Source organism: Phacochoerus africanus, chromosome 1 (genome assembly GCF_016906955.1).
Source record: "Phacochoerus africanus isolate WHEZ1 chromosome 1, ROS_Pafr_v1, whole genome shotgun sequence".
Lineage (NCBI taxonomy): Eukaryota > Metazoa > Chordata > Mammalia > Artiodactyla > Suidae > Phacochoerus > Phacochoerus africanus.
Window position 1 is genome coordinate 225,798,292 of NC_062544.1, and position 25,275 is coordinate 225,823,566.

At 35.7% G+C, this 25,275-nt stretch overlaps 1 protein-coding gene and 1 pseudogene across 7 annotated transcripts in view; both read left to right on the plus strand.

Moving 5' to 3' along the window:
- Positions 1–25,275, plus strand: part of ZBTB20 (zinc finger and BTB domain containing 20) — a 799,736-nt gene that overhangs the window by 360,865 nt on the left and 413,596 nt on the right. The window lies entirely within an intron of this gene.
- LOC125114650 (uncharacterized) lies at positions 6,649–6,796 on the plus strand (annotated as a pseudogene).

Below are 25,275 nucleotides of genomic sequence, written 5' to 3' on the forward strand. Positions count from 1 at the left end.
CAACCTCATGGTTCCTAGTTGGATCCGTTAACCACTGAGCCACAATGGGAACTCCCCATAGTAAGCTGTTTCTATATATCACCACACAGACATCCATGTGACATACATACACAAACACACACATTAAGCTAATGACCAAACTTGAACAAATATTTGATATACAGAATTGCTTTTATCTTAATAACTAATTAGAAACTAAGCATAACTAACCAAATTTTAAAAGTCCTCTTGAAACCTAACAATTAAAAACGAAATGCTCTGCATTGCTGAAGGGTATCAGAATATGCTTTGCATCTGATTTGTAGGCAAATAAACTTGTGGGGCTTACAACAATGTCAAAGGAGTATAAAATTGTTAGTCCAAAGGTGGAAGCATCCCAAATGACCATCCCCAGATGAGTGGATCAATAAAATGTGGTGTGTACCTATAGTGGAGTATTAGCCTTAAAAGGAATGGAATCCTGGCACATGCTACAACATGGATGAACCTTGAAGCCAATATCTAAGTGAAATAAGCCAGATGTGAAGAACAAATACTGTATAATTCCATTTATATGAGATAATAGAATAGGCAAATTTATAGAGACAGAAAATAGAATAGAGGTTATTAGAAGATGAGAGGAGGGAAGAATGGGAGTAATGGAAATGTATGGAATGGGAAATGTATGGAAGACTAAAAAGTTCTAGAGCTGGATGGTGGTGATAGTTGCCAATAATATTGATGTACCTAATGCTACTTAACTATATACCTAAAGATGTTAAATTTTATTATACATATTTATATAAATACAATTAAAAAAGAAATATACATTTGAAAACTTTTAAGAAATTTCAGTGCAAATGGATTTCAGCTACAGTGTTAGAAGGCACAGTTGAACTAAGTAATCTATTCACAGAATCCTTAGGGCTTTATGAAATATAATATATATTAGTTTAAGTAATAGTCTTTACTTACCTATTGATGTCTGTCATGCTTATGAAATTCAAGCACTGGTATTGTCCTTGATTCACAAGCAGTAATGACTGTAATAAACTACAGAGGCCAAATTTTAAGTAAACAGGATTATTATTAAATGCTTATAGCTATATTAGAATTCTCATTTTCATCAACTGATGGCAGAAACAGAACAACAGGTTTCTTTTTTCACCAGCAGTACTCTCCCTTACTAAATTATCTTCTTAGTAGGAAAAGCCATGGCATTAAATGAGTCCATATTTTTTAATAATTCAGTATGTGAGCCAGTTATTTTTTTTCATTTATAATGATTTTTATGTTTCCCACTATAGCTGGTTTACAATGTTCTGTCAATTTTCTACTGTACAGCAAGGTGACCCAGTTATACATACATGTATATATTCTTTTTTCTCACATTATCATGCTCCATCATAAGTGACTAGACATAGTTCCCACTGCTATATAGCAGAATCTCATTGCTTATCCATTCCAAAGGCAATAGTTTGCATCTATTAACCCCAAATTCCAATCCATCCCACTCCCCCTTGGCAACCGCAAGTCTGTTCTCCATGTCCATGATTTGCTTTTCTGTGGAAATGTTTATTTGTGCTGTATGTTAGATTCCAGATATAAGTAATATCCCATGGTATTTGTCTTTCTCTTTTTGCCTTACTTCATTTAGTATGAGTCTCTAGTTCCATCCTTTTTGCTGCAAATAGCATTATTTTGTTCTTTATTTTTTTTAATCTTCTTGAAAATGTTGAACATTTTATTGACTCAAATTTTTTGCTTTACAGTTCTATGAATTTTAATACATGTATGGATTTTTGTTACAGCCACCATGACTAGCAGGATACAGACCAGTTTCATCTCCCAAAAGAACTCTTTTATGCCATAGTTTTATCCCTCCCCATCCATCAACCCCTGGTAATCACAATCTCTTCTTTACCACTAAGGTTTTGTCTTTCTGAGAATTGTCATATAAATGGAGCCATATAGTACATAACCTTTTGAAACTGGAATCTTTAAGCATAATGTATTTACAACTGAGCCATGTGCCAATATTCTGTTTCTTTTTATTGTTAAGTAGTATTCTTGTTTATAGATATACCACTGATTGTTTATTCATTCACTCATCAAAAGACATTTCAGGGTTTTTCCAATTTGGGGCAATTATGAATAGAACTGCTTTTAACATTTGCGTACAGGATTTTGTGTGATCCTAAGTTTTTCTTCTCCAGAGTAAATATCTAGGAGTCATTTGCTAGATCAGATATAATATGTATGTTTAATTTTAGAATAAACTGCTGAACAGTTTTGCTGAGTGGCTATAGTATTTTGCCTTCCCAGCAGAAATGTATAAGAGTCCTTGTTGCATCCTTAGAAACCCTTGATATTGTCAATATTCTGTTATTTTAGTCATTGTAATAGTGAGAGTGGAAACACTTTTTTTTTTTAACTACATTTTTAAAAAATTTATTTATTTTGTCTTTTTGGTCTTTTCTAGGGCCGCACCCGTGGAGGCATATGGAGGTTCCCAGGCTAGGGGTCCAATCGAAACTGCAGCTGCTGGCCTACCTCAGAGCCACAGCAATGCAGGATCTGAGCCATGTCTGCGACCTACACCACAGCTCACAGCAGTGCTGGATCCTTAACCCACTGAGCGAGGCCAGGGATGGAACCTGCAACCTCATGGTTCCTAGTCAGATTTGTTAACCACTGCGCCATGACAGGAACTCCTTAACTACATTTTTTTTAAAGCTGTAAATGATAATGTCATTCTGGGGCCATAATCTTTTCTGACTCTATTTTTAGACATATTCTGTTCTTACATACATTTTTGTGTGGAAAAAAAATGTGGTCTACTATTTTCATTATTTCTGATACTGTTACTTTTACCCTACTCTTCCCAGAATTGCTGTTTTTCTCTATAACAGTGCATTAATTTAATTTTTCAGAATTTTCTTTCTTGAAGATCTAAAAAAATCACCTGTTTATATATAAATTCTCTTGTAGATTAAAATAGTGTGTATACCTACATAAATGTTAAGTATGAGGTATAAGAAAATTAATGTACTCATTTAATATACTTCATTGAATACAAACCATATCTCAACCAGTTAGGTGAAAAATGCATAGTACCATAGGAAAGGGCAATCTGAAAAATATCTAAGTGATTAGCGAATCCGACTAGGAACCATGAGGTTGCAGGTTCAGTCCCTCACCTTGCTCAGTGGGTTAAGGACCCGATGTTGCCGTGAGCTGTGGTGTGGGTTGCAGATGCTGCTCGGATCCCACGTTGCTGTGGCTGTGGTGTAGGCCAGCAGCTACAGCTCTGATTAGACCCCTAGCCTGGGAACCTCCATATGCCACGTGAGTGGCCCTAGAAATGGCAAAAAGACAAAAGAAAAAAGAAAGAAAAAAAAAAAAAGAATGTGGTTGCTTGGAGTTCCTGTTGTGGCTTAGCAGGTTAAGAACCCAACATAGTATATGTGAGGATGCAGGTTTGATCCCTGGCCTGGCTCAGTAGGTTAAGGATCTGACCTTGCCACCTGCCGTGGTGTAGGTAACAGATGTGACTCAGATCCCATGTTGCTGTGGCTGTGGTGTAAACTCCAGCTGAACTCCGATTCGACCGCCAGCCTAAGAACTTCCATATGCCACAGATGCGGACCTTTAAAAAGGGGAAAAAAAGGACGTGATCGATGAAATAAAATTCTTTAAGATCAGCACCTTAGGTGTTGAATGGGTCTTGATTTCTAAAATAATATTTCGGAAAAATGAAAACAAATTCATGTCATGAACACACATTTTCTTTCAAAGAAAGAGTCGTGTCCTAGAGTTAGGAGACCAATATCACAGCCTCACTTCTGCCATTTTGTAGTTTTGAAGCTTGAGCAAGTCATTTCACATATCCAAATTCATTTCCTTGTCCATAAAAATCAGAAAGTTGGCCGAGATGATCTCTAAATTCCTTCCAGCTTAAAAATTAAAAATGAACACTGTGTCTTTCCAAGATTTGCATCTAGCTACTAAGGATGGCAAGAAAGGCAACATTTTTATTATTCTTAGCAAAGATGGACTTTACATCACAATGTAACATAATTAATTTACTGTTCCTCCTTGCTTCAGGATGTTGTTTATACCCTGATACAGAAGCCTACTTTAATTTCACTCAGCTGCTCAGAAGCATTTCAACATGTGAAATAATTTTCTCTCTCTCTCTCTCTCTGTAATAATGTCACCTCTTGGCTTGGTGACCTCACACTCACCTGATTTTCCTCCTGCCTTACTGACTTGTCACTCTCTTTAGTTGGATCCTCCTTCTCTGCTCCATTTTACTTCCTAGAGGAGCTCCTCTAATCCAATAGCTTTAGGTACTCTTTATATGCCTATGAGTCCCAGATTCTTATCTCAGGTCTGACCTTACTCTATCACCTGAGCTCTAGACTTATAAATGCAACCATTCACTTACTGTCTCCATTGAATGTCCTCTAAGGCATCTTAAATTTAGTAAGAAATCCTGATTCCCCACCTCATCTCTGTGACCATCCTGCTGGAAGAGGCCTGCTCCCATTATGCTGTATCTCATCTTTTTTCTTATTCTTTTACCTTTGGCATACAGTTTCCTTAAAAACTTAGTTGGCTTCTGTTCCACTTGTTTCAGGTCATTTCCATATGTGAGTTACCATAGCAAAAGCCTCACCTGGATAGTTTTCAAACCTGGAAACTCTATATTGATGTTTTTAACTGGCCTGTGCTATCCTCATCTCTACTTTTTCCAATTTAATAGTGGTTTCCTGGAGCCATTAGAAAAAACAGGCAGGATGGGAAAGCCTATCCTTAACCTGTTCTTGCTCTGAGCAGGTTGTCATTGTCTGTTAGATAAGTAATACCTGAAGGGAGATGCTTATCTCCTGCAAAAGGCTGCCACTCTATTTTAGTTTGGGGCACAAAAGTTGGCTCTGTTAAGCTTTTATAATGTTAGCTCTTTGTAAGATTGCTCTCCATTGTCTGGTCCCATGCCCTCTAGATACCCTTTAATGTGTTCCCTCTGACTGCACAGGTCTCTTTCTACTCTTCCCTTGCTAGAAATGCTTTATTCTGAATGAGGGAGATGGGTCATTCCCCTACTTAGAAACTTCCATTGACTCCTCATTGCTCATAGAAGTATAATCCAACTCCAAAGTGTGATAATTAAAAGTCCTTCAGAATCAAATAATACCATCAGAATTTCTATATATGGTAAATTTGGCATATTGAAATGTATTAATGCACTGAAAGGGCATGCCAAACTGGCTAAAATGTTAGGCACTAAATAATGGTAATTATTTTATTAACAAAATAACTTGGTGTTTTTAATATTTAAAGGATTAGCCTTCAAAAAATATATCTTAAGATTCAACAATCCTCTTCTAGTAATCTTTCCATAAGAAAAACTTGCATGTATATTACAATAATTTTCATTGCAATTTTATTCAAAGTACCAAAAATTTCAAAGCATACTAGATTTTCATCAAAAGATAAATGGTTTAATATGTTGTTACATTAGACTATATCTTTGCTATTACAAAGCATAAAATAGATCCATATATACTGCTCTGAAAAGATTTACATAATATATGTTAGGTTTAAATTACAAAGTCGTAGGTTAATATAGGTAATTCTGTTATCTTACATTGATAGGAGTGACCTATAACTGCCACAAAAAATGGGAAGAACATACTCCAGACTGGTTATCTTAGGAGGGTGACCGAGGAAGATTGCAGGGACAGAGGGAACTTATTTCACTTCTTATTAAGGTTTATTTTTAAGTGGTGGGATGCTTTGTAATTTTTTAAACTTTATTTTATGTTTGAGGGGGAATGGGATAATTTTCAGTGATTTAAAAAAAAAACCCAAAACTTCAAGTTGAAAAATCCCCTGTAAAAATCAAAAGTGTGCCTTAGAAAAATCACTGGGAACTATATACAAAAAGAGCATTAATAGATTTGTTGACTCAGTCTTACCTGGAAAAATAAAATGTAGTATTTTGGGAAAAAATAAAATAGAATTTGGGGGAAAAAAAAACCTTTTTGAGGACTTAACAAGTTACCTAGGGCCAACCTTATTTAGGACCATCAAGGAATTTGTATAATAACACAATTTTGTAGGTCTTTAACTCTACCAGGAACCAGATACCATATTTCTTCTGTAAGTTTCCTGAAAGTCATCCAGAATTTTGAATTTTCTATTACTTTGACTATTACAGAATGTTCAACTATGCCTTAAACAATTGATAAATCATATGACATTTTACCTCAAATATTGTAGATTGACTTTTTCATTTTTTCTTGAAAATAGGTATTTGAGTGTAAATAAATGTATGACAATAAGTTCTTGATATTTTTGTTCTAAGTAAGGGCAAGAAAATTACTTATTTTATTTATGTTCAAAAGGATCTATGTTTGCTAGAAGGTGTCATTACAACCTCCTATGAACTATCAGGGAATCTAGAAGTTTCTTGAATTTCCATGACTAAACATAGAAGTTTCAATAACAGTAACAACAGCAGCAATAAATAATAATAATAATAAAACAATATAAAAGTCACAGTTTGCAAATCCAATGCCAATCTATGTGAGGTATGAATTTATTCAATTAGTTTAAGGTAGCAAATGTTAGTATAGAAAAACAAAATTAAATTATAGAAATATCGCTTCTCGGCCTTTTGGCTAAGATCAAGTGTAAATTATAGAAATATTCCCTTTTGGAGGGAAATTATCAGTATGTTATATTTTCTTGTTTCACTGAAAGACTGTGTTGATTGTCTTCCTGCCTCTAACATACCACTCAAATGCTTTTTCAACAGAAATCTTGTTCCTCTGTGATGACATTCAAAGGGGCCTTTGGAAATGCAATAAAATCTAAATTGTCCTAAGAAAATTAAGAAAACAATCTACAAAGCAGAAATAAATATTTGATACTATAGTTACATTTGCTTATTCATTCAATTATTAGAATGTGTAATGTATAGGGTTTTAGATTTTACTTTTTATCTAACTGTACTGAAGGTATTAAAAAATAAAAATTATTATGCTTGTAAAGTAAGATAGTGCCATAATATCTTGAAGTTGGAAGAATTCTCAGAAATCATCTAGTACAGTGACTTTGTTTTCTAGATAAGGGGTTGGTAAACTATGGCCTATGAGTCAAATCCAGCTTGATGTTTTTGTTTGTTTGTTTGTTTCTTTGCCTGGGGAGCAAGAATGGTTTTTTATAGATGAACATTTGCAATTGATTTCATGATAAGGACACTGTCTTTAAACCTTAGCTAAGCAAAATAATTTATGCTCTAAAAAAGAATTCTATTCTTGTCATTACGAGAACTGCACTGAAAAAAAATCAAACTTAATTATTATTATTATTTTTTTTTGTCTTTTGTCTTTTTGTTGTTGTTGTTGTTGCCATTTCTTGGGCTGCTCCCTCGGCATATGGAGGTTCCCAGGCTAGGGGTTGAATCGGAGCTGTAGCCACCGGCCTACGCCAGAGCCACACCAACGCGGGATCCGAGCCGCGTCTGCAACCTACACCACAGCTCAGGGCAACGCCAGATCGTTAACCCACTGAGCAAGGGCAGGGACCGAACCCGCAACCTCATGGTTCCTAGTCGGATTTGTTAACCACTGCGCCATGACGGGAACTCCTTTTTTTTGTTTTGTTTTGTTTTGTAATTATTATTATATTTTAAATTTTTGTTAATGAAATACTGTGATTTATTTTAAATAATTTTATGTTAAATTATATTTTCTTTTTGTCTTTTTAGGGCTGCACCCACAGCATATGGAGGTTCCCAGGCTAGGAGTAGCATCAGAGCTGTAGCTACAGGCCTACACCACAGCCACAGCAGTGCTAGATCCAATCTGCATCTGCGACCTACACCACGGCTCACGGCAACACCAGATCTTTAACCCACTGAGCAAGGCCAGGGATCAAACCTGCGTCCTCATGGATCCTAGTCAGATTCATTTCTGCTGAGCCATGACAGGAACTCCAGTACATTAAATATTTTAAATGAAATATCTTTAATAAAAATATATAATGTAATTTGTTTTCTCTCCTGCAGTATAAGTACCTACACAATATAGCTTTTTTTTTTTTTTTTTTTGTCTTTTTAGGGCTGCACCCTCAGCATATAGAGTCCCAGGATAGGGGTCGTATTGGAGCTGTAGCTGCTGGCCTACATCACAGCCACAGCAACACCAGATCCAAGCCCCATCTGCAACCTATACCACAGCTCACAGCAATTCGGGACCCTTCCTGCACCCTCATGGATACTAGTCAGATTCGTTTCTGCTGAGCCACCATGGGAATTCCAGTATAGCATTCTTGGTACTGCCTCTTGATCCACTAAAACTAAAGTATTTATGATCTGGCTTTTTATAGAAGTTTGCTGACTCCTGTCCTAGATGAAGGACCTCAAGTTCAGAAAAGCTGAATCGATATTCCCTAGGTGTTGGTTAGGTCCATTTCATCTCCTTGAGTTAGTATATTCTAATACTGTATGGGCTCTGGAGTGTCTGGTTTGAATCCTAACTCTACCTTTTACTATCCCATTTAACTTAAACAAGTTATTTCACTTCATTGTCTCTTTTTTCTTATCTGTAATGTGGTGTTGCTATGAGCATTAAATAAGATAATATGTATGAAATAATTACAGTACTACCTTGCACATGGTTAGTGCTCAATAATTGTTACTTATTGTTATAATCAGTGTCAATATGTTTAATTAGTAGGATACCCTAAAGAGAAGGGATTAGTTCATATCCTGTCTTTCATGTTCTTAAAATAGGATTGAAGATATCCCATCTCAGAGCCGGGAAAAACTTGGCATTTATTCACATTCTCATTTTCTCAGCATGATTTGTTCATCCTTATTAAACAATAGGTCCATGAGTTAATCCAAAAAATCGTGCACTTATAAAATATAAAACATGCATGCAAATTTATAATATTGATAGGGAAACTTAAACACAGAGCCACTTAAATGACAGCCACACAGCACACCTGCCCTGAGTCCTACAGATGAGAGAGAAACTGTTTTGTTCTCTCATCTTGAATATCCTAAGGACAGTTTCTCCATATTTAAGACTATTTGAACTGACTACATTCCTTTCAATGATGGGGCAGAGTCAGCCACTATTTGCTATTTTTTTAAATAATCACATTTAATTGTATTCTCTGCAATGGTGAAATGTTGTATTTTTGTTCATTCTCTTCTATGCTATTCACATAAAACATTATTTGCCCAGATTATTGATGTTCTTCATCTACTGCTTAGACTACAAAGCCATGATACTGAACTAGATGAAATCCAGTGAGATAAATGCCCTATGTATTAGATCATTTAGTTTTTACTGTATTAGTCCTCTAGACTATGGCAGTTCTTGTTAACTATTCTTTTCATGCAAATAAAAAATGAAGACAGTTTTATTCCTCCCCAAGAGTCTAAATGAAGGAAGGCACTATGTTTTTGCTTTAATAAATCTAAAATTTTGATTTCTAAAACAGACCCACTGTGCAGTTGACAATTTGTGGGGAAATATTTGTTGTAGGATATAGGTTATGCCTTGGATTTGAAGAAGAATCACAACAAAAAGACCAACAAACCTTTACTTATTAAAATGATAAGAATTGGTGTTGCCTCTAATTGCTTCCTTCATGACCTCTATGTTACGTTTGTTCAATTTACTGGTCCTAGCAAGATTTTACTTTTCTCATGCCTGTAGATATAATGTCACAAAAGAAAAAATTTTTGTTGTTGTTGTTTCATACATCATCACAGTCATCTTCCTGATGTTGCTGTCATTTATAATAAAAGATGTATCTTAACAGAGAAAGAAACCCTAAGGTAGGAAAAAAAGCTGCCATCTTGAGTCTTAAAGAAATTAAGAAAATAAATGTTTCTGCTTGATGTATCCATAATTAAAAAGGTAGTTCAAAAGGCAAAATTTTGAATAGCAAGCAGTGTGCATAAGACACTTGTGGCAATCTACTCCGTAGATTTAAATGAGACTAAATCAGAAGAAATTCAAGGTCAATTAAAACCACTAGCACTTTATATTTGTCCAAATATAGTTCTGCCCTATTTATGGAATGATTTAAAGTATAAATAGCTTACAAATGTGCACTTCCATAACATCCACTTTTTCATTTTAACATAGAATGCATCATGTTGTAGTTATTAATTTAATTGTCTGAATCTCCTTCTTGGGCAGAGCACCAGTTCTGTCCTGATCACCATATTATCCAATGTACTGAGCATAGTTCAAAATCTGATATGAAGTAGGTCCTCACATTAGCTTGAATGAACAGAGGAAAGAATATGCACAAAAGGATGAATTTTCTAAGGGCATTATTATTACTTTATATACTAGACTTATTGCCATTTCAGGGACCTGTATATCAACTAATAGCCATGAACTATATATAAATACCTTTGAGTTTCATACAAATACAAAGAAATGCCTTTGATGTTGATGTCATTCATTCACAGATATTTTCACTTATATCTGCACATCAATTTCCAAATTAAAAATGTAATGCTCTATTTTCACAGATTTAGATTAACTATTTTCATCAAGATTGAGCTCAGATATTATCCTCTCTTCTAAAACTACCTTGATTCCCTCAGCTATAAGTACTTAACTATTGTCTGATCTTCCACAACACATTATCTAGGATTCTTCTGTTGAATTGATTTTTTGATTCTTGCCATGGTTTATTACCTGATTTCATTTGCTCCCCACATTGTACTTGTCAAGTGCTGCATAGTAGATTCTGAAATATTTGTGAATTTTTGAAAAGAAAGATACAGAAAAAAAAAAAAAACTCACAAAACATACACAAGTTGAGACTTCAAAATATTTTATTCTATGGAGTTCCTCTTGTGGCTCAGTGAGTGAGTTGAGAATCCAACGAGTATCCATGAGGATGTGGTTTCAATCCCTGGCCTTGCTCATTGAGTTAAAAATGCAGTGCTGCTGCAAGTAGGTGCAGCTCAGATCCTGCATTGCACTGTAGGCTGGCAGCTGCACCTCTGATTCGACCCTTTCCCCAAGGCTGGGAACTTCCATATGCCACAGGTTTGGCCATAAAAAGGGAAAAAAAAAAATTTATTCTTACCGAGAGCATTTATTCTCAGCACAGAATTCTGAGATCCATTGCCAGATCATAACAGCCAGTCACTTCTACCTCACACTTCCCTCCACTGAATATGAGTGTCTGTGGGAGTCTTAGCTGTCCCTTTGGGGACCGCTAACTAGCCTTCGCCATTGTAGTAATTGTTATTAATTAACTAGTTCTCACTCATTCAGTGAATATTTTTTTCGAGCAACTGTTGAACAAAAACGAATCGAACATTTTTTTTTTTTTTTGGTCTTTTTGCTATTTCTTTGGGCCGCTCCCGCGGCATAGGGAGGTTCCCAGGCTAGGGGTCGAATTGGAGCTGCAGCCACTGGCCTAAGCCAGAGCCACAGCAACGCGGGATCCGAGCCGCGTCTGCAACCTACACCACAGCTCACGGCAACGCCGGATCGTTAACCCACTGAGCAAGGGCAGGGATCAAACCCGTGACCTCATGTTTTCTCTGTACAATCAGAGAAAAAAAAATGTGTAAACAAATAATTACATAGTAGAAGGTTAATTACTTTGAGACATGTATGAGATACTGTGGGGTCATGTAAATGGGGCATTCACACTTTCACTTTACTCTAGGAGAGTTCTCTCATGTTCTCCACATCAGATGATATACGCTTCCTGCTGAGCCTCTCTTGCTCTCTCATTTTCTCCTTTGCTTTTCATAAAGGAGTCACCTCTCAGATGCTTTAAACCAGAACTAAGTGCAACCTTTTAGCTTACTCCTTTTAAAAGAATGATAATCCCTGTCTCAAACACATCTAAGTAAACCAAACTGAGGCCTTTCCTCAGACTACATTATTCATGCTGAGATGGAATATTGGTATGAATTAAATTAGGCAACAAATTGAAAGAGAGATTACTTAAACAAGGCTTATTAATGAGAATATTCTCACCCCCTGAAAGTGTTTAACAGGCTTGTACCTATTAGTAGTAACAGCTATTTATTGAGTAATTACTATGTGCCAGTCCCAGTTCTAAAAGATTTATATGAAAGTTCTATTATTCCATCCTCACCACTGCACTTTTAAATAGTCACTATTGTTATCTAATTCCACTGGTGTGAAATTGAGGCACAGAGAGGAATAAATTTTCCCAAAATCAACTAAGTGGCAAAGCCAAGATTCAGTCCCAGGAAGTCTGATCTCAGAGGCTACACTTTTAACAAGTTTACGTAGTTCCTAGTAGCAAGTATCCAAATTAAAATTTATCTTTATATAACTTTAGAAAGGATTTATATTTTCTACATTTTGGGGGGGATAATATTTATCCTAAAATAGATTTTAACAATGGTCTTTGTGTTTCCCTTTAATTTACATATATGCTGGGGAAGCAAGAGGTTAGATAGACAGAATAAATGAATGAATGGTTTCCATGTTAGAAATATGGGACATCGTTGTTTCTTTATGATAAGGCAGTGATTCCCTAGAGGTAAATCTGCCTAAACTGTTTATATGTTAATGATCTAAGCAATTTAAAAAAAATTGATGCCACCATTTTTGTAATATTTAAGCTAGTCTCCAGCAAAGACCTGGATGCATTCTAGAGAATTCATCTCTGCTTAGTGCTCTACTCCAGTGAAAAACTCTTCTCTTTCCTTTTCCTCTCCTTCACCAACCTTCTACTGTTAAGTTTTTTCTGTTTCTCTTTTCATGTAACAGCCATTTTGTCTCAATGCAAATATTAAAGTAGGCTTTATTAAAACACTAACATATTGTTTCTTCAACTATAAAATAAGGGATTGGAATAGATGTTCCTAAGGGTCTCTATGAAAGACTCCATGATCTAGCCATATAATTGATGGAGAGCCCATTTTTTTAAAAAAAATACAGTAATCTGTAACCAAGACACATCATAATAGTCATTGATGTAGAATATTTTTATTCAGAATTTAAAATCTGGTTTTATTCATTATAGGCATTTAAAAATTCACTAAAGTCCTTCAAAGAAAAAAAAAGTTAACTTTACATTTTTGGTGTGTATAATCTGCCTGTGTAGGAGAAGCTGGATAAATCTAGCCACTTTGAAGATCTAAACTCATAATCAAAAGGTGTTTATTGGAAAACTTATACTAAGTAGCTGATAACCTAGGACTTTGATTAGTTCAAGTCCCAGAAACATGATGACTGAAATGCTAGAAACAAGTCCTTGTTCATCTAAAAAGATACCCAATTATGTCTTATATTTTCCCAAATGTCCTTGACTTTTGATTTTTAAAGCTCCATTTATTTCAATCATCTCCCCATCACAACAAACTGTATTATACTAAACTCGACCACTTATATTTGTTACTGCTAAGAAACAGTAAAAATTACTAGCTTGTGGGATGATAATCTATGCTAAAGGAGTTAAGATACTTTTGTATTAGAATTTAAAAAAAATATTTTATTGTATATCTCTTCAGCAAACAATGCTTTATTACAATGTTTGCAAAGCCAAATGAACCAACCCTTACTGATCCTAGCCACCTTTCTCCTGTGTCTTGCGTTATATGTTAGCTAGTTACTCCTTAAGAATTTACTATGTGTTGTAGAGTTAAGGGAGACTAGTTGGAAGAAAAACATATTTCCTGACCTCTAGAAACTCAGAAACAAGTGAGATGGTGATAAATGGGAACATTAACAGTTTCATCCTGAGTTGCTGGAAGGGATAATAAAGGAGTAAAGAGCAATTATAATTACATGGTACTCTGAAAACCTGCACCACACTCAAAGGGAAGATATGCATTCTGACCTTCCAAAGATAAGGTGCACATAACTTTAAAGCAAATAAAAGTGAGACGGGGGAGTATGAAGGTGGAATTTGCATTGATTGCTCTTCACTCCAGATAGTGAAACTCTTAAGTCCTGAGCTCTTGAACTGCCTTAGGCCAGGATACAGCTGGTAGTGGTGGAAAGTGGAGAAGGAATGCAAGATTCTTGTTACTCAGCTTCCCCAAACATAGGCACGTGGGGACAACTACCAGTTTCTTTAGCCTCCTGGTACTTTGAATGCCTTCAGGATATCTTTCATCAGTGTAATTGTTGTATTAATCATCAGTTTATCTTTCGTTTATTTTGTTAAAAAAATAGAATATTGTGCTTTTCTGTTTTTAACTCACTGTCAGATGAATGAATACCCAGTGGTAGTTGTAAAAATAAATGACTATCTTTTGCATATTTTGTCATTGGAGTTATCTTCAAAAGGAGAACCCAATCTCTATTTGCTTTTCAAAAGTACTAGATAGAGAAGAGAGTCAGCATTTCTACTTATTTCTGAGTTCTTCTCAGTTGCTGATTGATCCAGAATCTCGTTAGGCTTTCCAGAACTTTATTTCTCCCTCTATATTAGTGGTCTAGGTCTGCTGACCTCATGTTGATTATGAAGATTAATGGTTTGGTTGTTGAAAAGCCCAATAGCTGAAAAGAATCATGGAAACTGAGACGTCTTCCTTATCCTTTTTAATGATGCAGCTGCTATAGATTTTTAATGATGAAAGTGATAAACTGAGCATTTTGGTCAAATAATAGTCATTTTGCTGTTGAACTCTTCCAGACTTAAGTTATTATTTTAATACATCTACATAGGAATTCTTGAGTTTAGGTTACAAATTATCTCTGAGTTAATTAATCTTTAAAATTGGCTGTCCTCTAAATAGCTAAAGGAAAGTTACCTCAAGTGCAGACAGAGGATCTTCACTTTTATAGCATAGTCTATATGTGCCAGATAGACTATGTATATGCCAAATCAATTGTTGCAGTAGTTAATGATTTAGGGGGAAATGACTGCTAATATGCTAATATGTTATATATAAACATTTATTTTAAAGGAAAAATATAATAGATTTTTCCCCTGTTCATAAAACATGCAAACTAGCATTAGAAAATTAGAGCATTCCTAGTATATAGCACAGGGAATTATATTCAGTCTCTTGGGATAGACCATGATGGAAGATAATAAAAGAAAGGGGGAGTTCCTGTTGTGGCTCAGAGGTAACAAACCCAACTAGTATCCATGAGGTTGCGGGTTTGATCCCTGATCCCCTCAGTGGATTAATGATCTGGCCTTGCCATGAGCTGTGGTGTAGATCGCAGACACAGCTCAAATCTGGTGTTGCTGTGTCTGTGGAGTAGACCGGCAGCTGCAGCTCCAATTCGACCCCTAGCCTGGGAACTTCCATTTGCCACAGGTGCGACCCCAAAAATTAAATTGAACATATATCTATATATGTAGACTGGATCACTTTGCTGTACAGCAGAAATTGGCACAACATTGTAAATCAACTATGAAAATAATAAGAACAAAAGAAAATTGGGGCATTTACATTTACAATCTGTAAAATCTGCTAAATGACCTCATGTACTCTCTGTCTTGTTTATTTTCATTCTCAACTTGCTGTAGATCAAAAATACCCTTAAGAACTCCAGTATCTCCGCAGAGAATTTTGTCTTTACTCCTCCTTCAACCTGAGACTGGTGATTTCAGGAATGTGTTGAACAATGAGGTTCTTGAAATAGTTACCATCTATATTAGTTTCCTATGGCCACATAACAAATTACTACAAACTTAATGCATCAGAAATAGCTTCTCTCATCATTCTGGAAGTCAGAAGTCCAGAATCAATATCAGTGAGCTGAGATCAAAGTGTTGGCAGGACTCTGTTCTGTCTGGACGCTCTAGAAGAGAATGCCTTTTTCAGTCTCTGATGACTGTCAACATTTCCTGGCTTGTGGCTGCATCACTTCACAATCTCTACTTTCATGGTCAATTGACTTGTCCTCCTGTGTCTGTGTGTAATCTCCCTCTTCTAAAGATACATCTAATTGAATTTAGGACACATCTAGGTAATCCAAGATAGTCTCCCTATTTTAAAACCCTTAACTTAATTATATCTGCAAAATCCTTTTTTCCATATAAGGTAATAGACACAGGTTCCAAGCAAGGATCAAGATACGGCTTTCATTTAGGGGAGAGAGACTTATTTAGCTTAGCACACCGTTTTCTCCTGTGCACCTGTCCTCCATTTCCTGCCTTGTCCTCCCTTCATTTCTGCTGGGACCACTCAGCCAGACCAAGAAAATATGAGAGATGTTCAAAGATCTCACTTTCCTATTCACTCTTTGTACTTCAGATGAAACAAGTGAGCAAGTAATGGCAGATCCAAGCATTAAGATTATATAGGACTGGATAAGGCTGGATCCATGAGCAATGGTCTGCAGATTTTTATCTTTTGTTTGCCCTGATTCACGTAATTTCGATCTTAATTCTAAGGACACTTGCCTGAAGAGATTCAATTCTGCCTTTCTCAGCATTAACCTTGCTCCATCACTCTGCCTAAGGCCAGGAGAATCCAATGGCTCAATCAAATGTCAACTTCCTGTCACACTCCATTCAGGAAAACTGTATGCTGTAGCAGTGGGTCTTGAGTGTTTATTCTTATGCTACATAATGAAGAGGGACATTGCAGAAAGGTGGCTGTGGGGAAAACATCTGGAAGAAATAAATTCCCTAGGATCAAAGGGTTCCGTGTGCAGCCCAGAGGGTCCTAATGGTGCTCCTAAGAGCAAACAAACAATTCTCTTGATGAGTCACTGCAATTTTTTTCTGCCAAAAGCCCACATGTGTTGCAAGATCTCAAGGAAAAGGGGTGGAATAAGGAGAGAGAAGGAAAATTAAAGAAGGCAACAAAAGTGATTTTTAAAAGATCCTAACCATATGAATTAAAGAAATCTCAATATGATTACAATCCTTTAATATTCCCACCATCCTTAATATTGGATTACTTATACTGGGGCAGAGTAAAATTAAATATCACAAAATATTTTTTAAAACACACAAAAAACCAGCGGGACAAAGAAAGATGTTTTGGAAGAATATTACACTCTGAAACAATATATTTTTTTCTCTAACATGTGAAAATTGGCAGAGGAGGGTGAAGCCCAGGACTATGTCCCAAACCCTAGCCAGTGGCATTTTACTGAGGAAAAAAAAAAAGTTACTTATGAATCAGTACAGCCATGCTTTGTTCTGCATGAGTGTTTTAATAGAGCGAGTGTAATATAAGGATCAGGTGGGCTCGTGGGAATGGAACAAAAGGTTTTGTAAAATTAAAGCAAAATAATTATAGCTCTAGGTGCAAAGCGAGCATACTCCAGCAGTTGATAGCAAGGACCTGCTCAGAATGGAGAAGGGAGGGGCTGTGCTGGAAGTTTTTTTTTTTAATTTTTTTTATTCACTAACAAAGGCTTTTAATAGGTAACAGTTGTAAAGCGTCTTTGAAAGTAATTAATGCACCCACACAAAAATTTATTAAAATGAAAATTTAAGGAATTGTCTAAAATGAATTAATTAACAAAAAAGAACATCATGCCTTTCTTATTTTTTAAAGAAGGAGAGAAGGTTAAGCAAAGCAGATTTTTGTGAGATTGCATTTTAAATGTTCCTGGTTTATTTAGTATCTGAATAGCCCTAAAAAGGAGAGTTGGCAGGATTAATTCTTATTCACCCCCTTCAGAAATACTAAATTGCGACAGACATAAAATGGTGATTAATTTGGTGTGCATGGGACTCGAAGTCCTTCAAATTATGATATCTCCCTATAAAATGACCAGAGTTTTTACTAAGTTTTCAGAGACCGGTAGTAAGCAGAACGTGATACTCAAAAGAAGAGGAAGGTGAGTGTTTTTTCTCACGAGGTCTTCATCTTTCAGGGCTCTTAAGCAGGCCTTTTAGAGCTGCATTTCCTGTGTGGCCTCATGGAACAGAAAAGGAAGGCTGCAAAGTGTGTTGCTAGTAATTTTTACCTCAAGTAGTTCCTATCTCTACAGGGGAAAAAAAAATGAGCTGCATTTATCCCATTTCTGCAAGAATTTTTAATCACCATATTTGTTTTTCTTTTGAATTCTGTTGGTATTATTTCATACTGTGATATAATTATAAGTAGAACATGTACTACCTGCTGAGATTTTACCCTTTATTGTAAGAATCATTTCTAGTTTATTATAAAAGTATATGTTTTCAGTATATTGTTGTTATACCTCAAAAAGTTTTAGGTTCTGAACTTAGATATGTCTTCAAAGGCCAAGTCCTCTAAACCTTCCGTGTTGAAAAGTCATTGGAGAATTGCTGCCTTTCCTCCAATGTTGTTTTGTTTTGTCAAGGTCAGAATACAGCTATACAAAAAAAAAAAGAATAAAAAGAAAATTAAGCTTGGAAGTTCCATTTGAAAAATAGCTCTGCTGATGCCAAATAAAAATATGTAATTATAGTTTTGAAAATAATTTCCTTTAAATGTATGGCTATAAGTCATCTTGTATAGTGGAAAAAGCATGCCCTAATACACATATGATCTGTAAAATTTGAAAATATTTGCTTGGATTCAGTCTTCTTTTTATTATCTCTTAAATGGCCATCATCATCGTGTCTTTATAATCCTTTGAATTAGTCTCAGATTTTTCTTTTTTGTTTTTAAGACAGTGGATTTAGTTGGTCTGGAGTAGTATAGCAATATTAGTATAGTATCCTTGCCCATGACAAAAAGGCATACTTGTGAAGCTCCTTGGTGGGGACACGTTACATTTAAGTAGATACACCCTCCTCATGATCTTTGTCCTTCAGTACTTTATTTTACTTTCTCTAGGAATTTGACTGAAAGAAGGAAAATCAAGAAAAAATGTGCTTGTTGTACCAAGAACCTTCTGTGATTATAATAGTGGTTCCTGTTCCAACTCTTTACCATATAATTTTAAACTTGTATCTATTCATCCTTGAACTGGAATGGTATATTACATTTTTATTGCTGCTGTAACAAATGACCAGAAATTTAGCAGTTTATAACACCACAAATTTATTATTTAATAGTTATGCAGATCAAAAGTTTGGGTTGGTTCAACCTATTTCTCTGCTCCATGTTTTACAAGACCAAAATTGCATTATACTGCCAGTTCTTAACTGGAAGCTCAGGGAAGAATCTGCTTCCAGACTCATTCAATTCCTTGTGCTATGGGACGAAGATTTCCACTTCTTTGCTGGCTGTCAGCTGGAGGCCATCCTTAGCTTTTTGCACACAGGACCCTATGTCTTTGTGCAGGCAAGAGTGCTCTGAATCATTATCACCCTTTCAATCTCTATGACTTCCTCTTATACCTCATCTCTTTTCCAAATTCCAATTAGAAAAAGTTCTCTGCTTTAAGGTAATTAGATTGGGCCCACCTGGATAAGCTGGAATACCATCCTTATTGTAGGTCCATCACCTTAAATGCATGTGCAAAGTCCCCTTTCCATGTAACATAACATTTGCCATGCACTAGGGAACTCCAGGTGTTAAATGGTGAAAACTTTTGGGGAGCAATTATTTCTTTTTTGCTCTAGAAGTAGAAGGAAAGACAGTATGAATACTTACAAAATCTATTAGTAGGTTTTCCCCTAAAAAAAAAAAAAAAAAAAACTGTCCTCCTATATCTCTTTTTAAGGAGTAGTTTTTTTGTTTTTTGTGTTTTTTTCTCACTTGATAAATAGACAATTAGGGCACAGGAAAAACCTCATTGACCATCAGAGTGTGAGCTAAACTGGAGGTCTTTAGGCTATGGTAACAGATTTGATTCATTGCTATTCTTTTATTCTCCCCAACGCATGCTAGAACCATGGTGATATTCCAACCAGGAAAGAGAAGTAAGTCAAGGTTGAATAAACCATAAATGGGATTACTAAACTATTAGTAGAGATGATTTACATGGAGGGCTGAGAAAAATTCAGTTATAACTTGCCAGGAAATAGGAAAATCTCATGTCTCCTTGTTATCTAAGAAAATATCATCTGGTAAGTGAAGGCATGACATAAGGCATAGTGAAATTGGTCAGACATATGGCAGCATTCTGATTCAAGCACTGGCTAGGTGGGGTAAAGATGCAGTAGTAGGAATCCAAGTTGAATAAGGACCTCAGTTTACAGCTGAAATTAAAGTGGAAGGTTCTAGCATCTCAGGGGAAAGGAACCAAAAACAAGTCTTTTGATAAGGTTGATGGAAAGGCTAAAAAGGTCAAAAGCAAACAAGGTCAAAAGGAGATAAGGTTAGGAACCAGGAAAAAATTTAACCTACATTTCACAATTTTTCTCAAGGTGGACATTAAGAGATAAATACAGGTAAATCCACTAGATTGTAATTCGCTATGACCTTTCTTCAGGAAAGAAATTAGCTCATCCTAGCAATCTATCGTGTTATTTTTTAATTTTAACTATATAACTCAGAATAAAATTTTAAAAAATAGAAAGGAGAATTTTCCAGCTAAAGGACTAATTTTCCAAGGGAAAACAGGAATATATAAGGACAATCAAATTGTACAACTCTTTTGACTAAAAAACAAAACTGTAAAACTTTAGCAATAACTAAATTTTGGACTCTAATTATAACAGACAATTGAAAATATACTAATATATTCTTAAAGTCAAATTTACTCCTAATTTAATAAATCAAATTTAAGTAATCACTTATCAACTAATAGGAAGGGTAGTTGAAGGTAGATATATGTATATTGATATTTGTTCTCAAAATATGTTCTATTATGCTATTCATGTATTTATGTTGATTTGATGTATAAATTATTTGTCAACATGTGCCACTACTAAATGCAAGATTAATAGTAGAGTACAAACTTAATGTGACAATATTGTTTTCTAATAGGATAAATAAACACAATAACTTATATGTATGAAGACACACATATATACCTGTGCCTATTTATAGAAAGTATCTGTAACATGTGCAGCATACATTGAAATATAACTACATACATCTATAAAAATAGCTAAATACTTTCTATTTCACTGTATGCCATCCACAAAATCCCAGTGCAAGAAACAAATAACATGTGTATGGACTCAGGTAAGGGTAAGTAGTATAGTCTTCATTTCCAAAGTAAGACAATGTAAGTGTCTAAATAAGTTAGGTGTAACGAACATTTTTTTGAGCATAGCGTAGGATAGCAGAAAAATTACTGGGTAAGTTATCAAAATTCCCAAGTTCTCATCTTTGCTTTGCCACATGTTAGATATGATATTAAGCATGTCATTTAATCACATACAGCCTCAGTTTGCTCAGTTGTAGAATAAAGATAGTATCTCTCCCATTTACTTTCCAGAACTGATGGCCAAATCAGATGAGATAAAAATAACTTAAGGCATTTAAAGATTATGAATACTATGAAAAAGTTATATTTTAAATAAATACAAACATTTTAGAAATCAGCAGAAAGAAAAGGCAATACGTGTAAAAAATATCCTTCATTTTCCTTTTCAACATTTTGGCTCCCTACTTGAACATCATCTAAGCTAAAATTTACCTAAATGAATAGGTAAAATAAATAAATTGATTTATGAATTAACATAGAAAATAGGTGAAATTAAGCTATAATTCTATTTAGTGGTATCATTTATTTTAGAGACATGGACAAGGCCATCTCTAACTTGTGTGAAAAACAGTGAAAAACAGAAAAAGATTACAGTTTTGACCATCTTGAGCAAGAACTTCCTGTTAGCATAAAGAATGTATGGCTCTCTTCACTTTTTCATTTCAACAGGAATATCATTGTACCATCATTAATTGCTTTGGAGAAAATGAGTTGGGGAAAGGAAGAATAAGGTGATTCTATTATTGCGGATTTCTGTTGGCAGTTGAAAATATTGCTATCCAGAGTTTTCCCTATGCCCTATTCTTGTAGGATTTGAATTTTCCAGTTGGATTGACTTGGCTGTCAGAAAGTCAAGTTGATTTTTCTTTCTCTAGATTCAGTTGATAATTGGCTGAATAAAATGTTAAGAACAATTAGGAGAGGTAGTATTTTAAAGCTACTTAACAAAACAAACAAACTTTGTAGGACTATTTTATACTTTTTTTGTAACTTCTAAGAACACATTGTATAAAGTTATGGCTTCCTGTTCTATGAAGTACTTCTTCCTTGACCTACCTGCCATTACTGCTTAGCTTACATTTAAAGAAAAAAAAAAAAAAGTTTCCATTCCACTGTTGAATCTTTTTAAAGAAAAATCAAGGTACAGTCTTTCTTTTTCACACAAAAGTATTCAGAGCTCAAGTTTTAAAAAGAGCTTAATTCTTGCACTAGATGTTTTTAACTCGCTTTTTGTTCAGAACACGGGAATGCTACCTTCTCTTGTTTTTCTTACCATCTGCAGGAGTTTTTATTTTTTTCTGTGCCCAGTTCAGATTGTTTTGCTCTCAATACTGGCTACCTTTTCTCATTTTTTTTTCTCCACTGCTGTTTTACCCCTTCCTTCTTACTCTTGCTTTGCATCAATCTTCTTAGTTCCCCGCTGTATTCATAATGCTTAGAATTGTCTGTAATGGAGTTCCCGTCGTGGCGCAGTGGTTAACGAATCCTACTAGGAACCATGAGGTTGCGGGTTCGATCCCTGGCCTTGCTCAGTGGGTTAAGGATCCGGCGTTGCCGTGAGCTGTGGTGTAGGTTGCAGACGCGGCTCGGATCCCGCGTTGCTGTGGCTCTGGCGTAGGCCAGTGGCTGCAGCTCCAATTCGACCCCTAGCCTGGGAACCTCCATATGCCGCGGGAGCGGCCCAAAGAAATAGCAAAAAGACCAAAAAAAAAAAAAAAAAGAATTGTCTGTAACTTCTCACCTGGACAAACATCTCCTAGTTTCCCTTTTTTTTTTTTTTTTTGTCTTTTGTGTGTGTGTGTGTGTGTGTGTGTGTGTCTTTTTAGACACACCTGCAGCATATGGAGGTTCCCAGGCTAACGGTCTAATCCGAGCTGTAGCCCCTGGCCTACACCAGAGCCACAGCAATGCCAGATCGGAGCCTCATCTGTGACCTACTCCACAGCTCACGGCAACGCCAGATCCTTAACCCACTGAGCTAGGCCAGGGATTGAACCGGCAACCTCATGGTTCCTAGCAGGATTCGTTTCCGCTGCGCCAAAGCGGGAACTCCAAATCCCATTTCTTAATGGTTCTCTTCTAAGCAGGCAGCCTCTTCTCTACCAGTAATTTCTCTTGCTAATCATTCCAACCTCATTAGGCTATGTATGTACTTTAAACAAATAAATAAAAATAAATTCATATTTATCTTCCTTGCTAGTCAAAATGCTGTTCTTAGAAGTTGAGGATTCTTTTATGTCTTCTGTAGAGTTCATATCACTTTGTGGTAAAGGTGGCAACATCTTCTTGCCTTAGCAAAAATCAAAAATTGTATGTTTCACATATATTGGTCATCCAGATGTCACTCAGACATTGAATGGTTTATTTATTTAAAGCATATCAATGACACTTTTTCTGAAGTGAATCTTACATTTTTCAGACTTCTTAAAGTGTTGTGAATATGCTTTAATCTTTGCATAATGATTCTGTGATCATCATTATTGCATTAGTTTCCTAGGGCTGCTATAACATAGTACCATAAACTTGATGCCCTAAATAACAGAAATGTATTGTGTTAGAGTTCTGGTAGGTAGAAGAGCAAGATCAAAGTATCAGCAGGTTTGTTTTTTGTTTTTTGTTTTTTTTTTTTCCGGAGGGTTGTGAGAAGAAATGTATTCCATGCCTCTTGCCTGACTTCTGATTGGTTTGCTAGCAATCTTTGGTGTTCTTTGGCTAGCAGAAGTATCTCTCTAATCTCTGCCATTGTCTTCAAATGGTTTTCTCCCTATGTGCATTCCTGTATCCAAAATCCTCCTTTTTATAAGGACACCAACCATATTGGATTAGGGGTCCATTCTACTCCAGTATGACCTCATCTTAACTAATCATATCCTCAATGACCCTATTTCCAAATAGGGTCACATTTCTAAGGTGTTAGGAGTTAGAACTTCAACATACAAATTTTGAGAGGACATAGTTCAACCCATAACAATTATAAATATTTTTTTGTGTAGAGCTCTAACACATTGATTTCTGTGGGACTCAATTTTAGACATGTCTGTAAGCTGTACATAGTTCTCAGCCTTGGCTACTTCATCCCTCCCCTGCCTGCTCTGTTTCCTCTTCATTCTGAGACACAGAGTTGTTGTTTTCTAGTTACCATTGTGCTTTCTTCTGGAAGTATCCCATCTTTCCATCTAACATGAATAGAGGGCCCATATAACTGATGCTTCTGTGTATTAAGGAATAATATATTGGCTCCAAGTTAAAATCTCCTTGATGAATAAAGATAAGTTTGGGCAACTATGTGTGCTTTACAGAATCTTATTTTTTGAAGTTTCTTAAGGGCTCTGTTTTCTCTTTTTTGGGTTCTTAACCATGTGAAATCAAGATAGACTTATAAATGAATATAGAAGGCTGGGTAATAGAGGTATTAATGTATTATTTTCTGATGACAGATATATAAAATAAAGGGATATATCTGATTAAAATATTATAAATTGAATTATCTTTTCTACTAGTTACCCAAGATTTTACCCATTAGCATAAGGAAATCAGAGTTCTCCTTAGAATCTTATAAGGTATGAAATCTGAGTAAAATAGGATTGTGCTTTTGTATAGTGTCTATCACATGGAGATCATTCAAAAACATAATAGTAATGCAGAATTGTGTTAAAATCAAATTCTGGGATTGGGTAAGGAAAGGTACACATTCAGTTCTTAGCAGGTAGTTCTCCTGAGCAGGATGTGGGGCCTGTATCCCCAGGTGCTTACCAACCAGGAGTGGCCTATGTGGTTTTCAGGGCACCATGCTGATGAGCCACCCACTGTGGTTCCAATTTTGGCAGCCACAGCCAAATTGGCTCTTTGATCTTTGGAGTGGCTCCTGCCATAGTGGCTGTCCCTGTTTGTTTTGCCCCTCCCTTTTATTGTTCCTCCCACCTGGCACTATAGGACAAAAAAATAACGTGGAGGAGGCTGTGAGGGGACACTTCAAGAACATAGCTTTGCCAAATATGAAAAGCTGCTTAAGCAGTTTTGATTCTAAAAGCTCATGTATAACATTTCTGCCAACCCATTAGTGAATACATCTTATTTTATATACCGTTCAAAAGTCTGCTGAAAATCACTTTCCCTGTTTCAGCTTTGTCATTACTAGGGTCTTCGGTCCACCATAAAATGTAGCCAGTCACACAAATAAAAGGTAGTATTGCTTCCCATTTTAGAAACAGTTTTTCTTCATGAATATCTGAATATCCTTAATAACATTAACTTCATCTTA